The sequence below is a fragment of the Schistocerca nitens genome, chromosome 6 (genome assembly GCF_023898315.1).
Source record: "Schistocerca nitens isolate TAMUIC-IGC-003100 chromosome 6, iqSchNite1.1, whole genome shotgun sequence".
Classification (NCBI taxonomy): Eukaryota; Metazoa; Arthropoda; class Insecta; order Orthoptera; family Acrididae; genus Schistocerca; species Schistocerca nitens.
Window position 1 is genome coordinate 90,295,436 of NC_064619.1, and position 22,262 is coordinate 90,317,697.

The following is a 22,262-nucleotide window of genomic DNA, read 5'->3' on the forward strand; positions in this document are numbered from 1 at the left end:
CAATATCAATAAGATAAACAGAAATTAGTAAATGCAGGAAAATTGAGGTGTTTGAGGGAACCTACAGGTTGAGAGTGTGGTGGTACTGCATTTTAACATTAACACTATAATCAAAGCAGTGGCTGTATACCAGTTTACATTAAATAAATGAGCACAGTAAAATATGAACATTATTTGATGAGACAACTACAAGGGGAGTTAAACATGGACAGTAATACAAGTACAAGTTAAAAGCAAATCCTTAACTATTGAAACTACAGCATATGTGGAATACAAAGATAACTGCAACAAATAAAACAAACTTAATGACTACAGGAAAATGAAGATATGTAGGAAGAGAGAGCGTGGGAAGTAATGAACAACAAAGATGATTATATGAAGTTTAGGAGAGGGGAAGTGTTGAGTTGTGTCTGGTCATTTAGGATGAGATCTGGACTGTGAGCAAGATGTTTGTTAATTTCCAGGGCTTCCAGCAGGTTGAGTTTTTGGCCTTTGTTTGCTAAGTGAAGTACATGCGACACTGGCTGGTAGTTGTGACCCTCACTCAGTACATGCTCAGCAAATGCAGAGTCTGAATTCTGCAACCTCCAGCTGCGTTCATGTTCAGCCAGCCTAGTTGATATGTCTCTGCCTGACTGACCAATGTAAAATTTGTCACAATCAGAACAGGTGATTTTTATACCCCACTGTTGGCTAATAACTGTATCTTGTCTTTGCTATTAAAAACACACTGGGCTGTAGTGTTCCTGACATAGTAGGAAACCCTATACTTGCAGGATTTCAGTGCTTTGGCTACAGTCTGTGATACCTGACCTAGAAATGGTAGAGTACACCATTTTTTTGCTGACAGTGGATGGGGAAGCAGGTGGGGCATAGAGGAGGGGAATAATTTTCTGTTTTTGTTTCCTGTGCAAGATGTGGTCAATAATAACTGGATTGTAGCCATTGGCTGAGGCAATAAATTTTATTGTATCTAACTCTGTTTTAAAATCATCTATGGACATGGGGATAGATATGAGACGGTGTACCATTGAGTGGAAACCTGCATGTTTCTGAGTTATGGGGTGTTATGAGTAAGAAGGTATTACTGTGTCTGTAGTTGTTGTTTTTCTGTAAATTTTGAAACAATGTGTGTGTGTACTGATGTCAGTGGTGAGATCTAAGAAGTTTATGGATTTGTTGCCAATTTCCATAGTGAACTGGATATTTTTATGTTGACTGTTTAGGTTTTTCAAGAATGTGTTGAGTTGTCTTGTAGTACCAGTCCACATACACAGGACATCATCTACATATCTAAACCAGTATTTGATGTTTGCACTCAAAGGTTCTGTCTTTAAAAAATTTTGTTCAAAATGGTCCATAAATATTTCAGCCAACAGTGGACTAAGAGAGAACCCATAGCTAAGCCATCTAATTGTTTATAAAGAATTCCTTGGAACTGGAAATAGTTCTGTACAAGGCAGGTCTGTGTGGCCAGTCTCAAGTCATTCAATTCCACAGGACTGACATTAGACTTGTGCATCAGCTCTGTCAAAATGTTAATAGTTGTTCAATAGTTTGAGAAGTACTTCATTTCCTGTGCAGTTTTAAATCAATGAACAGTCATTTTCTTAAATAATTTGCCTTACTTGAAAAGCTACCTGAAAATATTAAAGTTGTTAGTTAAATGAACAATAATATTGATCTGAAGTGAAAAATATTATTAATTATTGCATTTATGCATTTGATAAGATTTACAAAGTTTGATCAGTGCTCATTTCATGAGAAATTGTTTGAACTTGAATTTAATGTTGTGTTGGCATTTGCACAACCAAATATATTTTGACTAGGTTAAAAGACTGCTTATCAACGCACATTTGTTATTTAAAGAGTTAAAGTTTGTTGTGCTTTGCTGAGTTAATAATTATTGATGAGAATACGAACCGTTTCGCATACATACTTGTGTAGTTTTGTTAATGAGCATGGTTCTTCGAACCATGAAAGTTTAAGGGCCCTTATGTGATTGGTTAGTTAGTTAATGAAGCAAAGCAGATGCTCCTCCATAGCCAGTTTAATTAGATTAGCATTCTGTTTAATTGCTTCAAACTGAGATTAAGAAGGAAATATTTACTGTATTATCTATTCTATTGCAAGTTGGTTAATGCAAATGCATAGAGACCCTACACTAAGCAATGATGTCACAGAGTATGATCATTAATAGACGACCTAATTTAAGTCAGAATCATTTCATACTCTTCCTTGTTTAGTATTGCTATTAGTTTCATATGTGTTGGTTACTGGTTCTACAAACTACTGCATGTAGTTCATGAATTTCATGTGTGTTTGTGACTGGTTCTATAAACTGCTGCATCTAGTTCATGTAAGGTACGTGTTGTTCATAGGCATATGTCACTGTTTGCTATCTCATTGACCATTTTCTTCTCTGACTTCCAAGTTTGTAGTACAGTTATATGCAAAGCCAGGTTACTGTGTTGTAGTGTGAACAGTTATAAAGAAAGAGTTTACTGTGTGTGTGTCAAAGAAGGTTAGGTTAGCCTTAGCACTGCCTTCTTCTTTATTATATAGCTTAATACAAGAATGTCTAATTAGCACAACTTCCTCTTGTGGTGGGAGAACATCTGTTCCTGACCCACTTGTTTCCTGTTGGTCATACTTTGCTGGAGTGTTTCGGAAACGAATCCCAGTCTGATTGTTTTAGTCCCATTAGGTTATCTCACGGGCACAACTTCCTCAAAAATTCCACCCAGAGGTTTAACGTTACAATCGACTGCCATTTGTGGTGGTCTGTGTAACCATTACAAACACACTGTGGCTGCGGAGTTTAACGAATTACGAAATACTTATACTAATGCAGGCTATGTCCTGCAAGATGTATCGTACCATTGACGACCTGCTGTCCGCAAGCTCTGATGCCGTAGTGGCTGCTAAATTCTCCACAACTTATGCAGACCCAGTTCACGACCAGTCTTCAAATCCTTACTCTCGCCAGGAGGTCTCTCCGACCTTCCAAAGTTCACTTTTCACCATTATACATTGCGGGTCTCGTACTCGTAGAAGAAAGAGTATTGTGGAGAAATGGCTTAGACATACACTAGGAAGTTGTTTCCACAATGAATCTTTCTCTCTGAAAAGGAGTCATGAGTGGGTAGCACAGTCGATGCAGCTTTTGATCATGACAGGTAAGGCTTACGCTTTCGTTTCTCGATTCGTCACAGCGTTAATTTGCCAGGAAGTTTAAAAACAAATGCACGCTCCGATGCAGACCAAAAATTCATTTTGTAAAGCGAAAATAAATTCTACTCATGTCTACATCTACATCCATACTGCGCAAGCCACCTGACGGTGTTTGACGGAGGGTACTTTGAGTACCTCTATTGGTTCTCCCTTCTATTCCAGTCTCGTATTGTTTGTCGAAAGAAAGATTGTCGGTATGCCTCTGTGTGGGCTCTAATCTCTCTGATTTTATCCTCATGGTCTCTTCGCGAGATATACGTAGCAGGGAGCATACTGCTTGACTCCTCGGCGAATGTATGTTTTTGAAACTTCAACAAAAGCCCGTATCGAGCTACTGAGCGTCTCTCTTGCAGAGTCTTCCACTGGAGTTTATCTATCATCTCCGTAACGCTTTAGAAATTACTAAATAATCCTGTAACGAAGCTTGCTGCTCTCCGTTGGGTCTTCTTTATCTCTTCTATCAACCATATCTGGTACGGATCCCACACTGGTGAGCAGTATTCAAGCAATGGGTAAACAAGTGTACTGTAACCAACTTCCTTTGTTTCCGGATTGCATTTCCTTAGGATTGTTCCAATGAATCTCAGTCTGGCATCTGCTTTACCGACGTTTAACTTTATATGGTCATTCCATTTTAAGTCACCCCTAATGCGTACTCCCAGATAATTTGTGGAATAAACTGCTGCCAAGTGCTGACCTGCTATATTGTAGCTAAATAATGAAGGATCTTTCTTTCTGTGTATTCGCAGCACATTACAATTGTCTACACTGAGATTCAATTGCCATTCCCTGCACCATGCGTCAATTCGATGCAGATCCTCCTGCATTTCGGTACAATTTTCCATTGTTACAACCTCTCGATATACTACAGCATCATACGCAAAAAGCCTCAGTGAACTTCCGATGTTATTCACAAGGTCATTTATGCATATTGTGAATAGCAACGGTCCTATGACACTCCCGTGCAGCACACCTGAAATCACTCTTACTTCGGAAGATTTCTCTCCTTTGAGAATGACATGCTGCGTTCTGTTACCTAGGAACTCTTCAGTGCAATCACACAATTGGTCTGATAATCCATATGCTCTTACATTGTTCATTAAATGACTGTGGGGAACTGTATCAAACGCCTTGCGGAAGTCAAGGAACACGGCATCTACCTGGGAAACCGTGTCTATGGCCCTCTGAATCTTGTGGACGAATAGCGCGAGCTGGGTTTCACATTATCGTCTTTTTCGAAACCCATTCTGATTCCTACAGAGTAGATTTCTAGTCTCCAGAAAAGTCATTATACTGAATACACTGGAACATAATACGTGTTCCAAAATTCTACAACTGATCGACGTTAGAGATATAGTTCTATAGTTCTGAACATCTGTTCGACGTCCCTTCTTGAAAAGGGGGATGACCTGTGCTATTTTCCAATCCTCTGGAACGCTACGCTCTTCTAGAGACCTACGGTACACCGCTGCAAGAAGGGGGGCAACTTCCTTCGCGTACTCTGTGTAAAATCGATCTGGTATCCCATCAGGTCCAGAGGCCTTTCCTCTTTTGAGCGATTTTAACTGTTTTTCTATCCCTCTATCATCTATTTCGATATCTACCATTTTGTCATCTGCGTGGCAATCTAGAAAATGAACTACGGTGCAGTCTTCCTCTGTGAAACAGCTTTGGAAAAAGACATTTAGTATTTCGGCACTTAGTCTGTCATCCTCTGTTTCAGTACCATTTTGGCCACAGAGTCGGGTGGACATTTTGTGTTGATCCACCTACTGCTTTGACATAAGACCAAAATTTATTATGATTTCCTGCCAAGTCAGTACATAGAACTTTACTTTCGAATTCATTGAACGCCTCTCGCATAGCCCTCCTCACACTACAATTCGCTTCGTGTAATTTTTGTTTGTCTGCAAAGGCTTTGGCTATGTTTATATTTGCTGCGAAGTTCCCTTTGCTTCCGCAGCAGTTTTCTAACCTGATTGTTGTACCATGGCGGCTCTTTTCCATCTCCTACGATCTTGAAACTTTCTGTCAGATTAAAACTGTGTGCCCGACCGAGACTCGAGCTCGGGACCTTTGCCTTTCGCGGGCAAGTGCTCTACCATCTGAGCTACCGAACCACGACTCACGCCCGGTCCTCGCAGCTTTACTTCTGCCAGTATCTCGTCTCCTACCTTCCAAACTTTACAGAAGCTCTCCTGCGAACCTTGCAGAACTAGCACTCCTGAAAGAAAGGATACTGCGGAGACATGGCTTAGCCACAGCTGGGGGGATGTTTCCAGAATGAGATTCTCACTCTGCAGCGGAGTGTGCGCTGATATGAAATGAGTCTCGGTCGGGCACACAGTTTTAATCCGCCAGGAAGTTTCATATCTGCGCACACTCCGCTGCAGAGTGAGAATCTCAATCTCTTACGATCTTGCTTGGCCCATACTCATCTAAACGATGACAAACTGAAACCCTCAGCTGCCGACAGGTGTTGTTGATATACCTCGATGTGGACAGCTGAAAATGTGTGCCCCGACCGGGACTCGATCGCGGGATCTCTGGGTTCGAGTCCCGGTCGGGGCACACATTTTCAGCTGTCCACATCGAGGTATATCAACAACATCTGTCGGCAGCTGAGGGTTTCAGTTAGTCATCATTTATTCCAGGGAAAAGCTTCACGGTCATCAACAGTATTCTGTTCTTTCGAGAATGGTTACTGTCTTCATATATACATACTCATCTAATAAATATTGTACGATGGATTTGAACCTTGTCCACTGATCCTCAACACTATCTGTACTTGAAACAAAACTTTTGTGTTGAGCCATCAAGTACTCTGAAATCTGCTTTTTGTCACTTTTGCTAAACAGAAAAATCTTCCTACCCTTTTTAATATTTCGATTTGTGGCTGAAATCATCGATGCAGTAACCGCTTTATGATCGCTCATTACCTGTTCTGCGTTAACTGTTTCAAATAGTTCTGGCCCGTTTGTCACCAGAAGGTCTAATATGTTATCGCCACGAGTCGGTTCTCTGTTTAACTGCTCAAGGTAGTTTTCAGATAATGCACTTAAAAAAATTTCGCTGGATTCTTTGTCCCTGCCACCCGTTATAAACGTTTGAGTCTCCCAGTCTATGTCTGGCAAATTAAAATCTCCACCCAGAACTATAACATGGTCGTACGATGTGAGAAGCGTAGCAGAGCAGTAGCGCTCAGTGCAGCCTCGAAGTCTGCCTTACAAATGCCCTAATTCCGAGCCTAAGGCAGCCAGCACCGAGTGGAACAGTGGCGCGCCATCGGAAGCAGGCTGCGAGCGCCGCTGGCGCGAATACCAGGCAGCCTAAACACAGGCGACGCCGTCAGCCGGCAGCCCCGATCCGCCGCTGATAAATTGCTTCGCCGCCGCTATTGGCGCTCCGGTAGCCCTGTTTGTGCGCTACTAATGAGGTTCGACAGCCGCAAAGGCGTCGGCACGGGACTGCGCTGACGGAATGAGCAAGTTCCGGATTCTGCGGCCCGGATGCGGGAACTTCCCACACTAAGACAGCAGCTGCTACGTGTGCTGCAGCTGGCACAGATACGTCTCGCAGCTCAGTGTTGACAACACTTCCCCCTCAAACGTGCCTCACAGCAGTTGACTTCTCTGCATTACTCGTATTTGTAATGAGTACATTCGCCGCAATTTATCAACCACAGTAGCATTATTTGTTGAAACACAGCGTTTGGCTGAGGTAACATTACGGCATTTGTGGGAAATGGGAAAGTGTGGAGGTTATAACTTTTCGTCACATCAGTTAGTATGATTTTCCGAGGTCGAACGTTTATTTATTTAAGGCCTCCGCAAACGTCTGTCATGTCTGCAGGCTTCGTTGTTACTAGCGTTACCGTTGGACGCTAGTAGCGGTAACAATGGAAAAACTACTCATTTCTGAAACCTTTGTTTTCTCTCGTGTTTTGTAGGCATTAGCTACTGTTCGAGATCTCTCTTGTTTCATGTGTTTCGTGAGCATCTGTGTTGATTTTGTGTTCAGAATATCCAGTGAGGAGGAGAAACGTTTGGATAAAATAATTTATGCATTCCTTGATGAGTCTACAGATGATGAAAACGAAATAGCTGATGAGAGTTTAGATTACAAATTATCTGAAAGTAGTAATAATTCTAGGCTTTAAGTGGAGAGGAATTGCTGCATAAATTTATCATATTATTTTCCCAGATTGAGTTGTTATGAAGTCATTCTCCTGCAGATGAATCAAGACATCAAGTAGAGCATGTGACTACAATGAGTGTAATGTTAGACTACGTATCTCCCACGTTTCCATTTTATGACACTGCATTCCATTATGACCGCTATATTTTGGATTGATCTTGTGTTTTGTGTTTTTCTTTGTATTTAAGCTGAAGACGTGTGAGGGAAAACAGCCTATTCCTCAAATGTAAACACTTAGAGACAAGTGATGCCATCTGTTGCTGGGTACAGGAACTATCAAAATTGACATTGGTTTCACCTTTAAGTGATATTTAAGGGTGAGACAAGTGTCAGTTTTGATACTCCCCGTACCCAGCAACAATGACAATAGTTATTTCTCAGTTTTTACATTTCAGGGTTAGCCTGTCTTTCCGAACATGTCTTCAATTGGCGGTGAAAGAAATTCAAGCTGAAAGTTTCCGTGATTACTTACACATCTAAATTCTTGAACTCCTTTTCAGTTTTTTCTGCGATGATTACCATTCAATTGACGCTTCATCAGTGTACACAGATTAAACACTCTCAATATCAAAGTGTATGTATATTAGTTAGAAAGTTCAATAAACCTGAAAATGTTCTGCAGTGCCAACAACACATTTCTGCACATGAATTATAGCTTTCAGAAAACCACGTATCTTATCCAGTCCACATATAATGGCAGGTAACTACGAGAACAACGCCGTAAGTGCTAAAACTGCGACTGCCAGTGCGTGACAAGTAGCCCTTTGGCTATGTGGTGTTTATCGTGTGGGACGATGGCTTCAGAATGATAATGGGATAACTGTGGTATGGTGGTGGCACGAATTGTTTAAACTGGTAGTAGCAGAGTTAATAATAAATGTCAGTGAGTGTTTTATATCATGCCCCTTTCATCTCTGTATTTGTACTGCAGTGAAAATATCAGTTACACGACCACGATAGCATTTCAATCAACTTCCTGTGTCAAATGTCGGAAAACGCGGTGACGTCACAGTAAACAGGTACGGTGGTCTCTAAGGAAAAAGCATCGCATTGTGAATGATTTCAAGACAGTTGTGCACATATTGTCAAGTGGTTCAATGTGCTCTCGTTAATAATCAAAGTAAAAAGTTTCGGTAATCCCCCTCACTGCCAGGTGCAATAATATTGTGGTCGATTAATGCACAACACTGCAAGTGATGACTATATGCTCTGTGGATCTTGTGAGGAAACAAACTTATTCCAGTCATTCACTTTACTTGTGTTCAGTACTGCTCAGAGAGATCTTGGTTTTGATCACTGAACTATGACCCAGCCAAAGCTTGTGTATTACAGGCGTTTTCGCTGTTGTGAAGGCACTTTCCCGGAAACGAAGGTAATTAGCGTAACAAGTGGAGTAAGTTCAATGTATATTCCATTACTTGATGTAGAAATGCTTCTATGGTAGAGGCAAGCGACCATTCGGATTTGGCACAACGCTGAAATGTAGAAAGGTCTTGATCAACTCTTTATTAAGCGTTACGCGTTTCAAAATTTTTTCGTCAGACTCAAGCTTTGGAAGAAAGTGTACAAGAAATTAATTCTCTGTAGAACAAAAGCAAAACTGGTGCTTTTCATTTATTAATTCTTTGTAATTAATCTAAGTATTCCAATATACAGAAATTCCAGATAGTATCGTCCTTGCATAAAAATCAAATGTTAGTACAAAGCTTAGAAATTGAGCACATAAATAGAATACAATACACATCTTGGGTCATGCAGGCATATTTAACAGAAATGCGTAACGCTTAATAAAGAATAGTGCGATCAAGGCCTATCTACACATATCAAAAAACGTTTTGCATCACCCCGGTTCCCAGAACTCCAGAAGATAGAAGTTGACTGCGAATATTGAATCATCAAGTCCCTTTGACTGTTCGGAGATGTCACTAAACCCATCCAAAAATGTGAACAATTGTGCATGAGCAACGCTTATTTGACGGATGGGGTCGTACAGCTGATCCATTTCAGTCATTCCACCAGGATGGAGGTACACGGCTCGCATTGTAGTTCAACCATGCCTAGACGGTCAATACCGCAGTTCGATCGCGTCCGCATTGTTACTTTGTGCCAGGAAGGGCTCTCAACAACGGGAGTGTCCAGGCGTCTCGGAGTGGACCAAAGCGATGTTGTTCGGCCACGGAGGAGATACAGAGAGACACGAACTGTCGATACATGCCTCGCTCAGGGCGCACAAGGGCTACTACTACAGTGGATGACCGCTACCTACGGATTATGGCTCGGAGGAACCCCGACGGCAACGCCGCTGGTGGTCATGAAAGGCGCCGTAACGGCTGTAACATACGTGAATGCCATCCTCCGACCGATAGAGCAACCATATCGGCAGCATATTGCCGAGGCATTCGTCTTCATGGACGACAATTTGAGCCCCGCCCCCCTCCCCCCAATCGTGCACATCTTCTGAATGACTTCCTTCAGGATAACGACATCGCTCGACTAGAGTGGCCACCATGTTCTCCAGACACGAACCCTATCGAACATGCCTGGGATAGATTTTATAGGGCTGTTTATGGACGACGTAACCCACCAGCTACTCTGAGGGCTCTACGCCGAATCGCCGTTGAGGAGTGGGACAATCTGGACCAACAGTGCCTTGATGCACTTGTGGATGGTATGCCACGACGAATACAGGCATGCATCAATGCAAGAGGACGTGCTACTGGATGTTAGAGGCACCGAAGTGTACGGCAGTCTGCACTACCACCTCTGAAGGTCTTGATGTATGGTGGTACAACATACTATGTTTGGTTTTCATTAGCAATAAAAAGGGCGGAAATTATATTTATGTTGATCTTTGTTCCAATTTTCTCTACAGGTTCCGGAACTCTCGAAACGAGGTGATGCAAAACCTTTTTTAAAATATGTGTATTTCAGAGTTGTGCCAAATATATATTATTACTATGTAACCAATAGATTTCAGGGACCATTTGTATCAAAATATCCAGAGATGTAGTTTTGTTTCCTGCCTTACATAATATATTATATTTTTTGTAACGCATATTACAGACTAAGGTAAACTGATTTCTTTGACTTGTCAATCAGGCTTTAGTTATTCATTGATATCAACATACTGTGTTGCTTACGATAATTTTTATTATGCAGTGTATTATGGTTGCTTCTCGTGACACTCCACAGCTGGAGAAGAAGAATAATTTGATATAAATTATACATGAGGGAATGCTGTAAAATAACGCTTCCGAAGATTTTCTATGAGAACCCTGCAGGTTTTTAAATCAAACAAGTGTTAGTAACCATCTACATCTCTATTCTCCATGTCTACATATTAATTTCTTAACATACAAGACCCTGGCGAGGTACACATTTCTTCCAACAAGACACTAGTTTTTTGTTACCGTCACAGCAGAATGACTTTGTTGACGGAATCACAGCCTCATCTCTGCCTGTAGCGCTTCAGCACTATCAAAGTGAAGTCCACGATGGTACCCTTTAATTTTCGGAAACAGATGAAAATCGGGTACGGCCCATCAGGGGCTCTATAGAGGATTACCGATGACGGTGATCCGAAGGCGTCGCATTGTTGCAGACGGCGCAGTGCTCGTGGGTGGTCTGGTGTTGTCCTGTTGAAGGAGTGGGTGATCCACGTGTGAGCGACCCCTTTGAATTCGAAACTCGGTTGCAGCGTGGTGTTTCTCACTCACCGGTGTAGTTGAATTACACACCACCCAGCACAATTCCAAACCCTCTCGAGGCGGAGGGCTCTATATATGTAGACATGAATAATAAAGGTGTGGAGGTTAATTACTTTGCTTTTATTTGAAATGCTTTAAAAGTTGTCACCTAAAAAACCCGTAGGTATTACTTTTCCGAAAGCTCTCATACGTCTATATGATTTGCTACTGCTCACGTTTTATCTCTGTGTTATCAATACACATGCGGCTAAAGAATGTTCTTACTTTTTAACTTGATCGCTCGTTGTTGAAGTACGTTTCCGATTGTTTTCTACTTACAAGTTATTCAACATATGCATGATGTCACAGAAATGTAGCGACAAACTTCTATAGGAGGTGGGGCGCATCATGAGGTTTGAGAATTGACAGCAACTCACGGCTGCGCATGTCAGGAGTAAAACGTAGGAGGGTTCGAAGGCCAGAAAGGCAACAGGGGGTGATTAATTTGAAACATTTATTGAACAAAATGGGTACACATCGTACATGACGCGAATACAAATGTAACGCTACAATATATGCTCGAATAAGCACCCATGACTCCGACTAAGCATAGACTGCCTTCACGCTCGAACACTCTGGGACAACTTTAGTGCTGCTGCAACCCCATAGTGACCTAGCTGTCGATGCTACGCAAGATGTCATCAGTCCGTTATGACCAGCCCATTTTCACTGTGGCGGACAGTGGTGAGTTCACGTGTCACAAGGTAGAAGGCGAAAGAGGGAATGGGCTGCATCGCTAGCTCCTTATGCCTCAGCATCAGATACGAGGTGCTACCCAGTGTTAATACACATGTGCCAAAGTCATGAGATAGTGGTATGAAACACAGATGGCGGCAGTAGCGCATGCACGAGGTATAAAAGGGCAGTGCATCGACAGAACTGTCATACGAGGTGTGGCTAGAAAAAAACCGGACTAGTACTGGTGAAACAATAAAACGAATGCAATAAGGCTGAAAGTCGCGTGGCCTGTCACGTGACTCTCGCTCCGCCTACTGCTCGACTTTCATCTGCCTCCTGCACTCAGTCTGCCCGTGGCGTCTGTTTTAAGTAGTTGACGTTTTGTCTGTGCGTCGGAAAATCTTGAGTGTACAGAAAGAACAGCGTGTTAACATCAAATTTTGTTTCAAAGCAGGAAAATCTGCAAGTGAAACGTTTGTAATGTTACAACAAGTGTACGGCGATGATTGTTTATCGCGAACACAAGTGTTTGAGTGGTTTAAACGATTTAAAGATGGCCGCGAAGACACCAGTGATGACACTCGCACTGGCAGACCATTGTCAGCAGAAACTGATGCAAACATTGAAAAAATCGGTAAACTTGTTCGACAAGATCGCCGTTTAACAATCAGAGCAGTGTCTGAGCTAACAGGAGTTGACAAGGAAAGTGTTAGGCAGATTCTTCATGAAAGTTTCAACATGAACAAAGTGTGTTCAAAAATGGTTCCAAAGTGTCTCACAATTGAACAGAAGGAACGCCGAAGAATGATTTGTTTTGACATCCTGGAAAACATTGAAAGTGATCCCACCTTCTTACAAAATGTTATTACTTGCGATGAATCGTGGTTTTTTACTTACGATCCCGAAACTAAACGCCAATCGATGCATTGGAAAACTCCTGGTTCTCCACGACAAAAAAAAGCACGAATGTCAAAATCAAAATTCAAGGCAAAGATGATTGCTTTTTTTTTTGACATCAAAGGGATTGTGCACATTGATTGGGTACCAGAGGGACAAACAGTGAATCAGCATTACTACATTAGCGTCCTGGCTACCCTACGTGAGCGAGTACGGAGAAAACAGAACGATTTGTGGAGAAAAAAGTCATGGATCCTTCACCAAGACAATGCCCCAGCTCACAGTGCGTTGTCAGTGAAGACGTTTTTGGCAAAACACAACATTCCCATCTTAGATCATCCACCCTACTCACCTGATTTGGCCCCCTGTGACTTTTTTCTTTTCCCTAAAGTCAAGTCAGCTTTGAAAGGAACTAGATTTGAGACTGTTGAAGCAGTAAAAGAAAAAGCGACGGAAGTAATGTATGGACTTACCGAAAATGATCTGCAGCATTGCTATGAACAGTGGAAAATTCGTATGGAGGTGTAGAGACCGAGGAGGAGAGTACATTGAAGGAGATAACATGAAATTGTAAATAATTGTAAATAAATGTTTTTTCCAGCATCAGTCCGGTTTTTTTCTAGCCGCACCTCGTATGTATTTACGGGATTAATCTGAAAATGTTTCTGATGTCATTATGGCCACTCGACGGGAATCAGCAGACTTTGACCGCGAAATAGTAGAGGGAGCTAGAGGCATGGGACAATTCCTTTACGGAAATCGTTACGGAAATCAACATTCCGTGAGCAACAGTGTCAAGAGCGTGCCAAGAATAAGAAATTTGAGGCATTATCGCTCGCAACCGCTCCTTCACCTAACGACTGAGAGCAGTAGCGTTTGCGTAGAGTTGCCAGTGGTAACAGACAAGGATCACTGCGGGAAATTACTCAGAAAACAATATGGGACATACGTCAAACGTATCCGTTAGCACAGTGGGTCGAAATGTAGTGTTAATGGGCTAAGGCAGCAGACTGCCGACGCTAGTGCCTTTGATAAAAGTATGTCATCACCTGCAGCGCCTCTCCCGGACTTGTGAAAATATCGGTTGGACCCTAGATGACTGGAAGATCTTGGCCTGGTCAGATAAATGCCGATTTCTGTTCGTATGAGCTAATGCGAGGATTGAAATTTGGCTCAGACCTCAGGAAGCCAGGTGCCCAAGTTGTCAACGAGGTAGAGTACAAGCTGGTGGTGGCTCCATAACAGTGGGGGCCGTGTTGAATTGGAGTGTATTGGGTTCTCTGGTGCAACTGAAACGATCACAGGCTGAAAATGATTTTGGTGGGCTGCTTGGAGGCCAGTTTAAACCAATCAACCATGAAATTGTAATGGATGACAATGCGTTATGTCACCGTACCATAATTGTTCGCGTTTGGTTCTAAGAACTTTCTGGACAACTTAGCGAGGTCCGACACTCTATTAGGAGGTATCCAATGGCTTTTGTCACTTCAGGTAACACTTGTGAGTCAGTACAGTATGCATCTCCTGTTGGACCAGTGGCTGGTTTTCGTGCCTAGTTCGGACAAGTTCAGAGGGAGTATCCGCTAGTCATTGGGAACTTTAGTGGCAGATGAGTAATGTATAGGAACATCATATGGCTTACTGTTTTGTACTGCAATAAAAGCCTTGCTGTCTCCTTCGCCTAAGTAATTCACATATCTGACACCTCTGTCCTCTTGCGAACGCTGGAAAATTTTAACTGCTCCTTTTACCTCCATTCTTCTACTTGTGCAATCATAGTTTTTATACACTGCTGGTTATGAAGTAATCTGTTCTTCTGGTCATTTTATTTACGTATAAATGTCAATAGAAGTTAGCTTACTACAAAAATAGCCGATAGTCACACTGCTTTCAACGAAAACTAGTATAAGAAACAAAGGACTGATTTGTTTATTCGTAATGCCAACTTATGAGACGCAGCAGTAGGCACAAAACAAAGTAATTCTCAGTCTTCTAGATAGTGTTATTCCCATGATATGACTGCTCAACTCTGGCAGTATATGCGTAGTTTGACAGTCACACGTCAATATTCAAAATATTATTTGAAGGTCTCACAATTGTCTGATTTGAATGTATTGTATACCAAAATGTTCAGGAAAGCCCAAAGTACATCATGGAGTAGAAAAGAGAAAATGTCAAATGTCAGCGAATTTCACGTACAATGTCCTCTTAGGTTTCGGAGAAACCGTGAGTAACACTTAGACGATGGAGATTTGCTGCCTGCCTTCCCACTGATCAACTTTCCAAGTTCCAACCTGCTGGAAATAAATACAGTGTGCAACGGAACTGAAGAATACTGTCGTTGGGTGACGAGTTTCATCGCTTCTTCGTGCCGAACATCTTGTACCGAACGTCTTGTATCAGCTACCACACACAGGTGGATGACTTGGGGAGCACAAGTAAGCAAACGTGTGTGTAGCTGGCAAAACTTTGGAGGCTCTGAACTGCCCACACCCATTCTTATGCCTGCTTGTAGGGCAGAAGTGTCATGACAGCATCCGTGCACCACCCAAGGCAATGGGCGTCATGGATGTCATTGGGGTATCAGTGCATCCCACAACCGGCTGCACTGGCACGTGTGCTGGGTGGCCTAGAGGAGGGCAATCACGCTGAACATTACTGCTTGAAATAAATACAGTGTGCAACAGAACTGAAGATTCATTATTTAGAATCCCTATAATTGTCTCCCATTGTGACGCAAGTTCGAAGTTTGGCTCAAATATGCCTACAACCTACCTCTGTAATGGCCCAAAAGCGAATTGCTCTGCAACATCAACATCGTGCTCGACGACGCTTCGGACAGCAAAGCGTCGACGTATGCGAAAAAAGGCAAGAGCTCAGAAGTTCATGTGAAGTGTAAAGAGAGCTAATGACGCCCTATTGGCACTATATTTCGCCACATTTTGCCCAACGCTGCCGTGGACCAGTTACGCGATGGAAAGGTCGTCAGAGCCCCTCTTACCCATATTTCACCGTACATTTGACGGCTCTGCGCTGGAGGTCAGAACCGCTACGCCCAGTGTAGAAATCATAGTGTTTCCTTATGAGTGTTCTAGGAAGACATTTCACATTGCTGCTAAGAATCGACACGAAAAGGCCTCAGGGGGTGACATAAGAGGCGTCAATGAAACTACCTCTTCCGTTGGGACATTGATTCCAACGCGGTAGAAAACTGTTTGCAGTGCGATGGGCAAGAGAAAGACATTCTTGCCTGCCTTTGTTGCTGCTGACGCCTCTGAAGCTTCATCCCTTCTCTATGGACATCGAGGGCTAGCAACCCCATTGAACCTGATATTACCCTTTTCGAATACAGTGCGACCACAATTTTTGCTCTGGCGCACAGGGTGGAGCCATTAGGGACCGTTCAAAACCATTCGAAGAAATCTGAAAGTGATTCGAAACAGCACAGAGTTAAGTGCTTCTTTCAGTGCTCATGTTTTATACCCTACTGTGGAGTGATCAGGGTAGGGGACGACACTGACACATACATGAGCTAAACGGCAAAAGTTACCCCGGTTTGGAAATAAGCTCGCTGGCGCCCCCTGCACCAGACACAAACACACACACACACACACACACACACACATTTATTCAGAATTTTGTAAATGTGACTTAACTGAGAAATACTTTGTAGTAGTTCTAGGCGCCTAAGAGAACTCAACTTGTACTGGAGTTGTATCAAGAGGTTGCTTACCTGCAGGTACCTGTCGCTCTATCTAAGGTTTTGTTATCAGTAAATGAGTGTGGGTGTCACTGGGGTTACTGCCGAATTTGGGGGTCCTGCAGGGACCTTTTACCATTTTATTCATGCATCTCGCGGAAAGACCACGAAGAGAAAATCCGCGAAATCGTGCAATGTAGAACTCGGAAGGGGGGGAACAGCTTGTAGTACTAGAAGCACTCTACACTACACACAATCACATGGCTTGCGGAGTAATGACGTAGCGGTAGTATCGAAATATAATTTTTTACATAGTACATAATTTTTTTCTAGCCTGTAACTGATGTATTGAAACCAACTGTATGCAAATCAGTTTAAATTAAATTTCTATCGACATAATTTAGAGATCTACAAATGTTAACAGTTTCAGGAGTGGATGCAATGTGCTGTACATAATTTTCTGTGTTCAAATGGATATTCTGGTGATGGAATGTCCATTTATGTGAGGTGTTCAAACGAGTGCCCATTTTCCTGAGTGTACAACTCAGTGTGAGGCAAAACGACCTGTGAGCCCACTAAGTAATGAAATGCTCTCTAAGAAAGTAATATACCGGTATTTATATCTATGGATAAGAGCTCGCATAGGAATTTTGTATGATGAAACAGTAAACCTGACGACCAAGGAAGCTGCTACATCCGTAACGTACCTTGATATCCAATTATGTTTCACCGAGTTCTTATAGCAAGTGATATTAGGAGTAAAATCCCAATCATAAGTAAATAAAGGAAAATATTACCCTTAAATTCTGCATAATTCGCTAACCTTGGTTTCATAACATTGCAGTACACTGCAGTACTGTTTCTACATCACTCGGCTGAGATTCAACCGTTTCCGCCTCCATTATCATTTTTGTCGCTTCAGACACTAGTCATTGCAACAATTCAAACGAAGGAGATAGTAATTGTTACGGCATAAAGTCAGCGCCGGCACGCCGGTCGGAAACGACAGGGAAGAGAAGGCTATGAAAAGAGGACAACCAATCGCACGCAGGCCGACGTCCCTCCAGGGCGAAAACGCGACTGCAACGCCCCCTACGTGAAGAGGACATAAGCGCTGCGCCTGACTGGTGCAGCCCACTTCGACAGCAGCTTTAATGTTAGCCACTTCGTTAGTTATCTCTATGTAACTCAGACTTGTAGTTGTCTATTCTGAAGAAGACTGATTCATTTGTATGTCGCCCTTTGCTTGCGACACATCTATCGAAGTTAAATAATTGTATCCTGTCTTATTGTATTAAAACTCATTAATACGAATTATTTGATTGTTTTTCTAGCGAACCGAGTATTTATGATTCCTAGAAACAACATTAATCATTTGGTATTTGCTTCTTCTAAGTGCCAGCATCATTGAAAACAATTTCTCGCAGAACTGATGACCATTTGCAATAAGCATTACTCGTCTATTGCTGCAGAGTAATAAAGAGTTCTTATACAAGATTTATTTTCAATAGCAGTTTTTGAAGTCTAGTGACCAATATGCGAATTTACATCCGAGTAATTCTGAGTTAGATGCCTATACATGAGGATAGTATGCGCTTCGCTTTTTAGGTTGGTCTCACTGATTCCGAGTAAACCCCACGTTGTGTTCAGCGATTCGTATTCCAAAGATTAGAGATTTTCTTCACGTCATGTTGTGTGAATGTTATATGCCGCTACAACCCCTTTCACCGCACCCCCTCCTCCACGCTGCAGAGTTAATTGTGGTACAGCTTTGCATTTCTCTGTCTCTAGAGCTGGTCTTCGGTCTTCGCAACTCACTGCTAATTATCAACATGTAATCAAATATATACAGAACTTTTCATCACATCACACGTATTTACAGGCAACAGCACTTTGTCGTACAAGTCTGGCCCTGTGACTACTGCTGTTTACTAACAGGCTATCCGCTACTGAAGCTTAGAGTTACATGTTCGACCATAACAGGCAGTCACAAAACGGTTGAAAAACGTGCTAAAATTGACCTATTTAACTGCCCTTGTTGGTCTTTCAGTGTAACAAGGTGTAAGTAGACAGGCCTTAGACATTATTAATTCCTTTACAGTCTGATTTGATATGCAGGTAACTTGTATAGTCTGGCACTTATTCCTCAAATGGCACGGATATATATTTTTTTACTTACGTGAGCTGTTTACAGCTTCTTCATTACTTTCAGTCTTCAGTCACATGCCGCTTTCATACGTACGCTAGACCGCCACCTGCGCAGTTTGTTAGCTTCCTCTGCTGATTCCATTTCTCTTGAAGAGGGCTGTACCACCGGTAACATAGTTGCTGGAGGGATTACTCAAGCAAGAGAGCCTTCACGATTTGAGTCTTATCGTAAATGAGTTTCAAGCTCACATTCAAACCTGCCTATAAATTTCGTCACTAGACGGTAACAGAACGCCGGCGTCAGCAAAACGAAGGAGGTTACGAAATGTGTTATTAACACGTAGTAATTCCAATTTTCTATGGTTTAAGATCTTGAAAAATTCCTTTGCGGTCGCTGAGAAAGGTTTGGGTGGTATATAGTCTTTCTTCTCGCTTAACATTTGTAATTATCTCAAGTACAACTAAATAAAAGAAAGGCAGTGAAATTAAGAGCGTCTGTATAGTCTTCAAAACGTTACTAAAATACTCATCTGCAGTTACAGTCGTACTCACCGCTAATGTAAAAGACAATTAGGTATTCTGTATCATCTGAATATTTTAGGAAGCAGTTTGTGGAGTTGTTTCTCCAGAGTCCAGCACTCCATGATCCCCCAGAGCGTTCCTGATTTTCCTCATCTCGGTAGTCTAGACAGGCACCGACCCGCGATGTCTCTACTCACTCTTACGCCTTACCTGTCTTCACATAACCTCCAGTTGTCCATTGCCCACATTTATATAGCGATTACTCTCTGAAAATATGTACCTAGGTTACACTAGTTACCTTCTGGAAGAAGTGGAGTTATAACAGTAATAAGGGGTGTAGCTGCATTTTGACATCATATATACGATACTTATCATTGTAACACACAGTTAGCTTAGCACTGGTACTTGTTGTCGGCAAGCGGTGTTTCAGTGGACAGCGCTTTGTGCCAAGTATTGCTGAACGAAATGTTCGTACGTGCTCTACTCCTCAAGATATATGAAAGGGCATGTACACGTACCCTGTAAACTTACTCGTTCCACATCATTTCGTTAAAAGAATGTTTCAAATTGTCTGTGGAAAATGTAACAAACGATTACAGTAATGAACTGTAAACTTTATAAATTGCGGTTTCATTTAACTGCTTGTTACAGTAGAAAGTGAATTCCTTAATGGGTTCAGATTCCGATCGTAATTCAATGTGACAGGCAGTATCAACTGTCCCACTCCGTCCGAACAGGCCTTGGAAGGCCCAACGGTACCTACCGGCCGCCGTGTCATCCTCAGCCCACAGGCGTCACTGGATGCGGATATGGAGGGGCATGTGGTCAGCACAGCGCTCTCCCGGCCGTACGTCAGTTTACGAAACCTGAACCGCTACTTTTGTAAGAAGTAGCTCCTAAGTTTGCCTCACAAGGGCTGAGTGCACCCCGCTTGCCAACAGCCCTCGGCAGACCTGATGGCCACCCATCCACGTGCTAGCCCAGCCCGACACCGCTTAACGTCGGTGATCTGACGGGAATCGGTGTTACCAGTGCGGCAAGGTCGTTGGCAGTATCAACTGTAATAATGAAGTATTTACTGATATTAAATATTATTAGGAAGAACGATTAATTAGGTAAAGGATACTGGTAGTGAATGCTAATACAAAAAAACTGTTCTTGCTATAATTTTAATGCACGCTTAGTAAGAATTATTTCCATTTACAGTGTTTTTATATGTTATTGCATGTTTACCTCCAATATGCGGTATTGCATATGAGAATATTGAAACATCACCATGAGATTTTCAGTCTTGAGCTGTGTAATTCGCCTTCGGTGAATAATGATATTTGGTCGAAAGGAGAATAATACGTCTCCACTGTCTCTTTACGACTGTAATTTCTTTTTTCCATGAGCAAATAAGTAGCTGTCTGTTTGTTACTTCAGTTGGCTCTTCTTGCTTACAGTTTTTGGGACGAAATTTCTGTGTAAGTGTTCTTCAAAGAATAAGGAATATTTTAGAAGACAGGGGTTCTATAACTCTCTATGTCAATATCAGAACATGCTAACGAAATTATTGTTTACTATTTTTAGTACGGCATATAGTGGACCAGTCGATGAGTTTTTGTGAGAAGAATAAGTGGGCTTGGTCTCGATTTGAATAGCCGCCATTTTAGTTATCTCATTAATATAAGTATCGTTTGTATTCATTACATAGAACGTTTCTACTTCATCTTAACTAAGTCCGATCTGTCAGTGCTAACAGATATCGGTGCTCTTATAATTTTGAAAATTTACTGTCGTAAGAGTTTCAACCTAGGGAGTTAATTCTAAAAGAAATATTTTGTGTTCTAATTTTTTATGACGTTGAGAGATAGATATTCAAAACAGTGGTATCATTGTGGAAAGCTCAGTACAGTTTTCTCTCTCAGAGATGTAACGGCCGTTTTTAAGTAATCTGAAACCACGATTCGCTACTGAATCAGTCCGTTATTGGACACTGTAAGGTAAGGGATTTTTCTTAATTCCTTCTTTACTCAGATCACATACAAGCAACTTTACAATGTGTACTGTAATGTGAGTTCAGGTAGTCACCACAATGTAGAAATTATTATTATGATCGGGTTTCTCCGCGCAAAGTGAAACCAGTATGTATCTCGATCGTCACGTATATCCTCCAGCCAAATTAAATATTTTACTGAGTATTCGGTAATTAAACGGGTTATGCATTGACGTGTACCTACAGGTGTTAAGGTCGTGGGAGAGCTGTATCTTTAAACGTGTTACAAATTCCATATCAAAATATATAGCAGAAAAATTGCCCACCCCATTTGAAAGTTATTTTTTTTGAAATTATCTGACATACCAATGTTATTGTTATCAAAAAAGCTTGATTGTGTGCAGAATAATGGGTATTTTTTAAATTCCTTTTTACATAAGAGTACCGCTTTCGTTATATGTTGTAGCCTCTCCACAAAATAGTATAAATAATAATAATAATAAATATTAATATGAATAATGAATGAGATTCTAATTTAGTGTAACCTCAGAACAAAATTGGTTCCCATTTAATGTATCCACAAAATTCTTTTCTCATTTAATATAAGCTCGAAACAGAAAAATTCCTAAACCTCGTAATAAAAAATAAATTCAATAACCTGTTAAAATTTGGACGACAGCAGTGCTGCGTCGTGGCCCTGCAAGATCGTTCTGAATAAAAAGCAAAAATTCTTACCTCAATAAAAACGGCGAATATATCTGCTCTTACTTAACATTTTTCCGGCACAGCTCCGTGCAATGCTGTGATTTGTGAAAAGAAGCAACTGATTTTTTTTTAAATGAATGCTTTTTTTAAAAAAATTACATTATATTACAAAAATTATTATTAGGACAATTTTTTAAAACATTTGGATGACAGTTCACATACATTACTAGATATGCGCGACGCTGCTTCTTTACCTTATACAATAATACTCAGGCTCCGGACTCCTGACCAGAGCAGACTGCAGACAAGCGCAGACAACCTCAGACTAGCGACTAGCAACAACTAACTGCTACAGTTACACAGTTCGTACTGCAGTCAACACTGCTCTCTGGTCAGCGATTCTCATATCGCCGGCAGCACATACCTCTTACATAACCCTCCACTGGGGGGGGGGGGG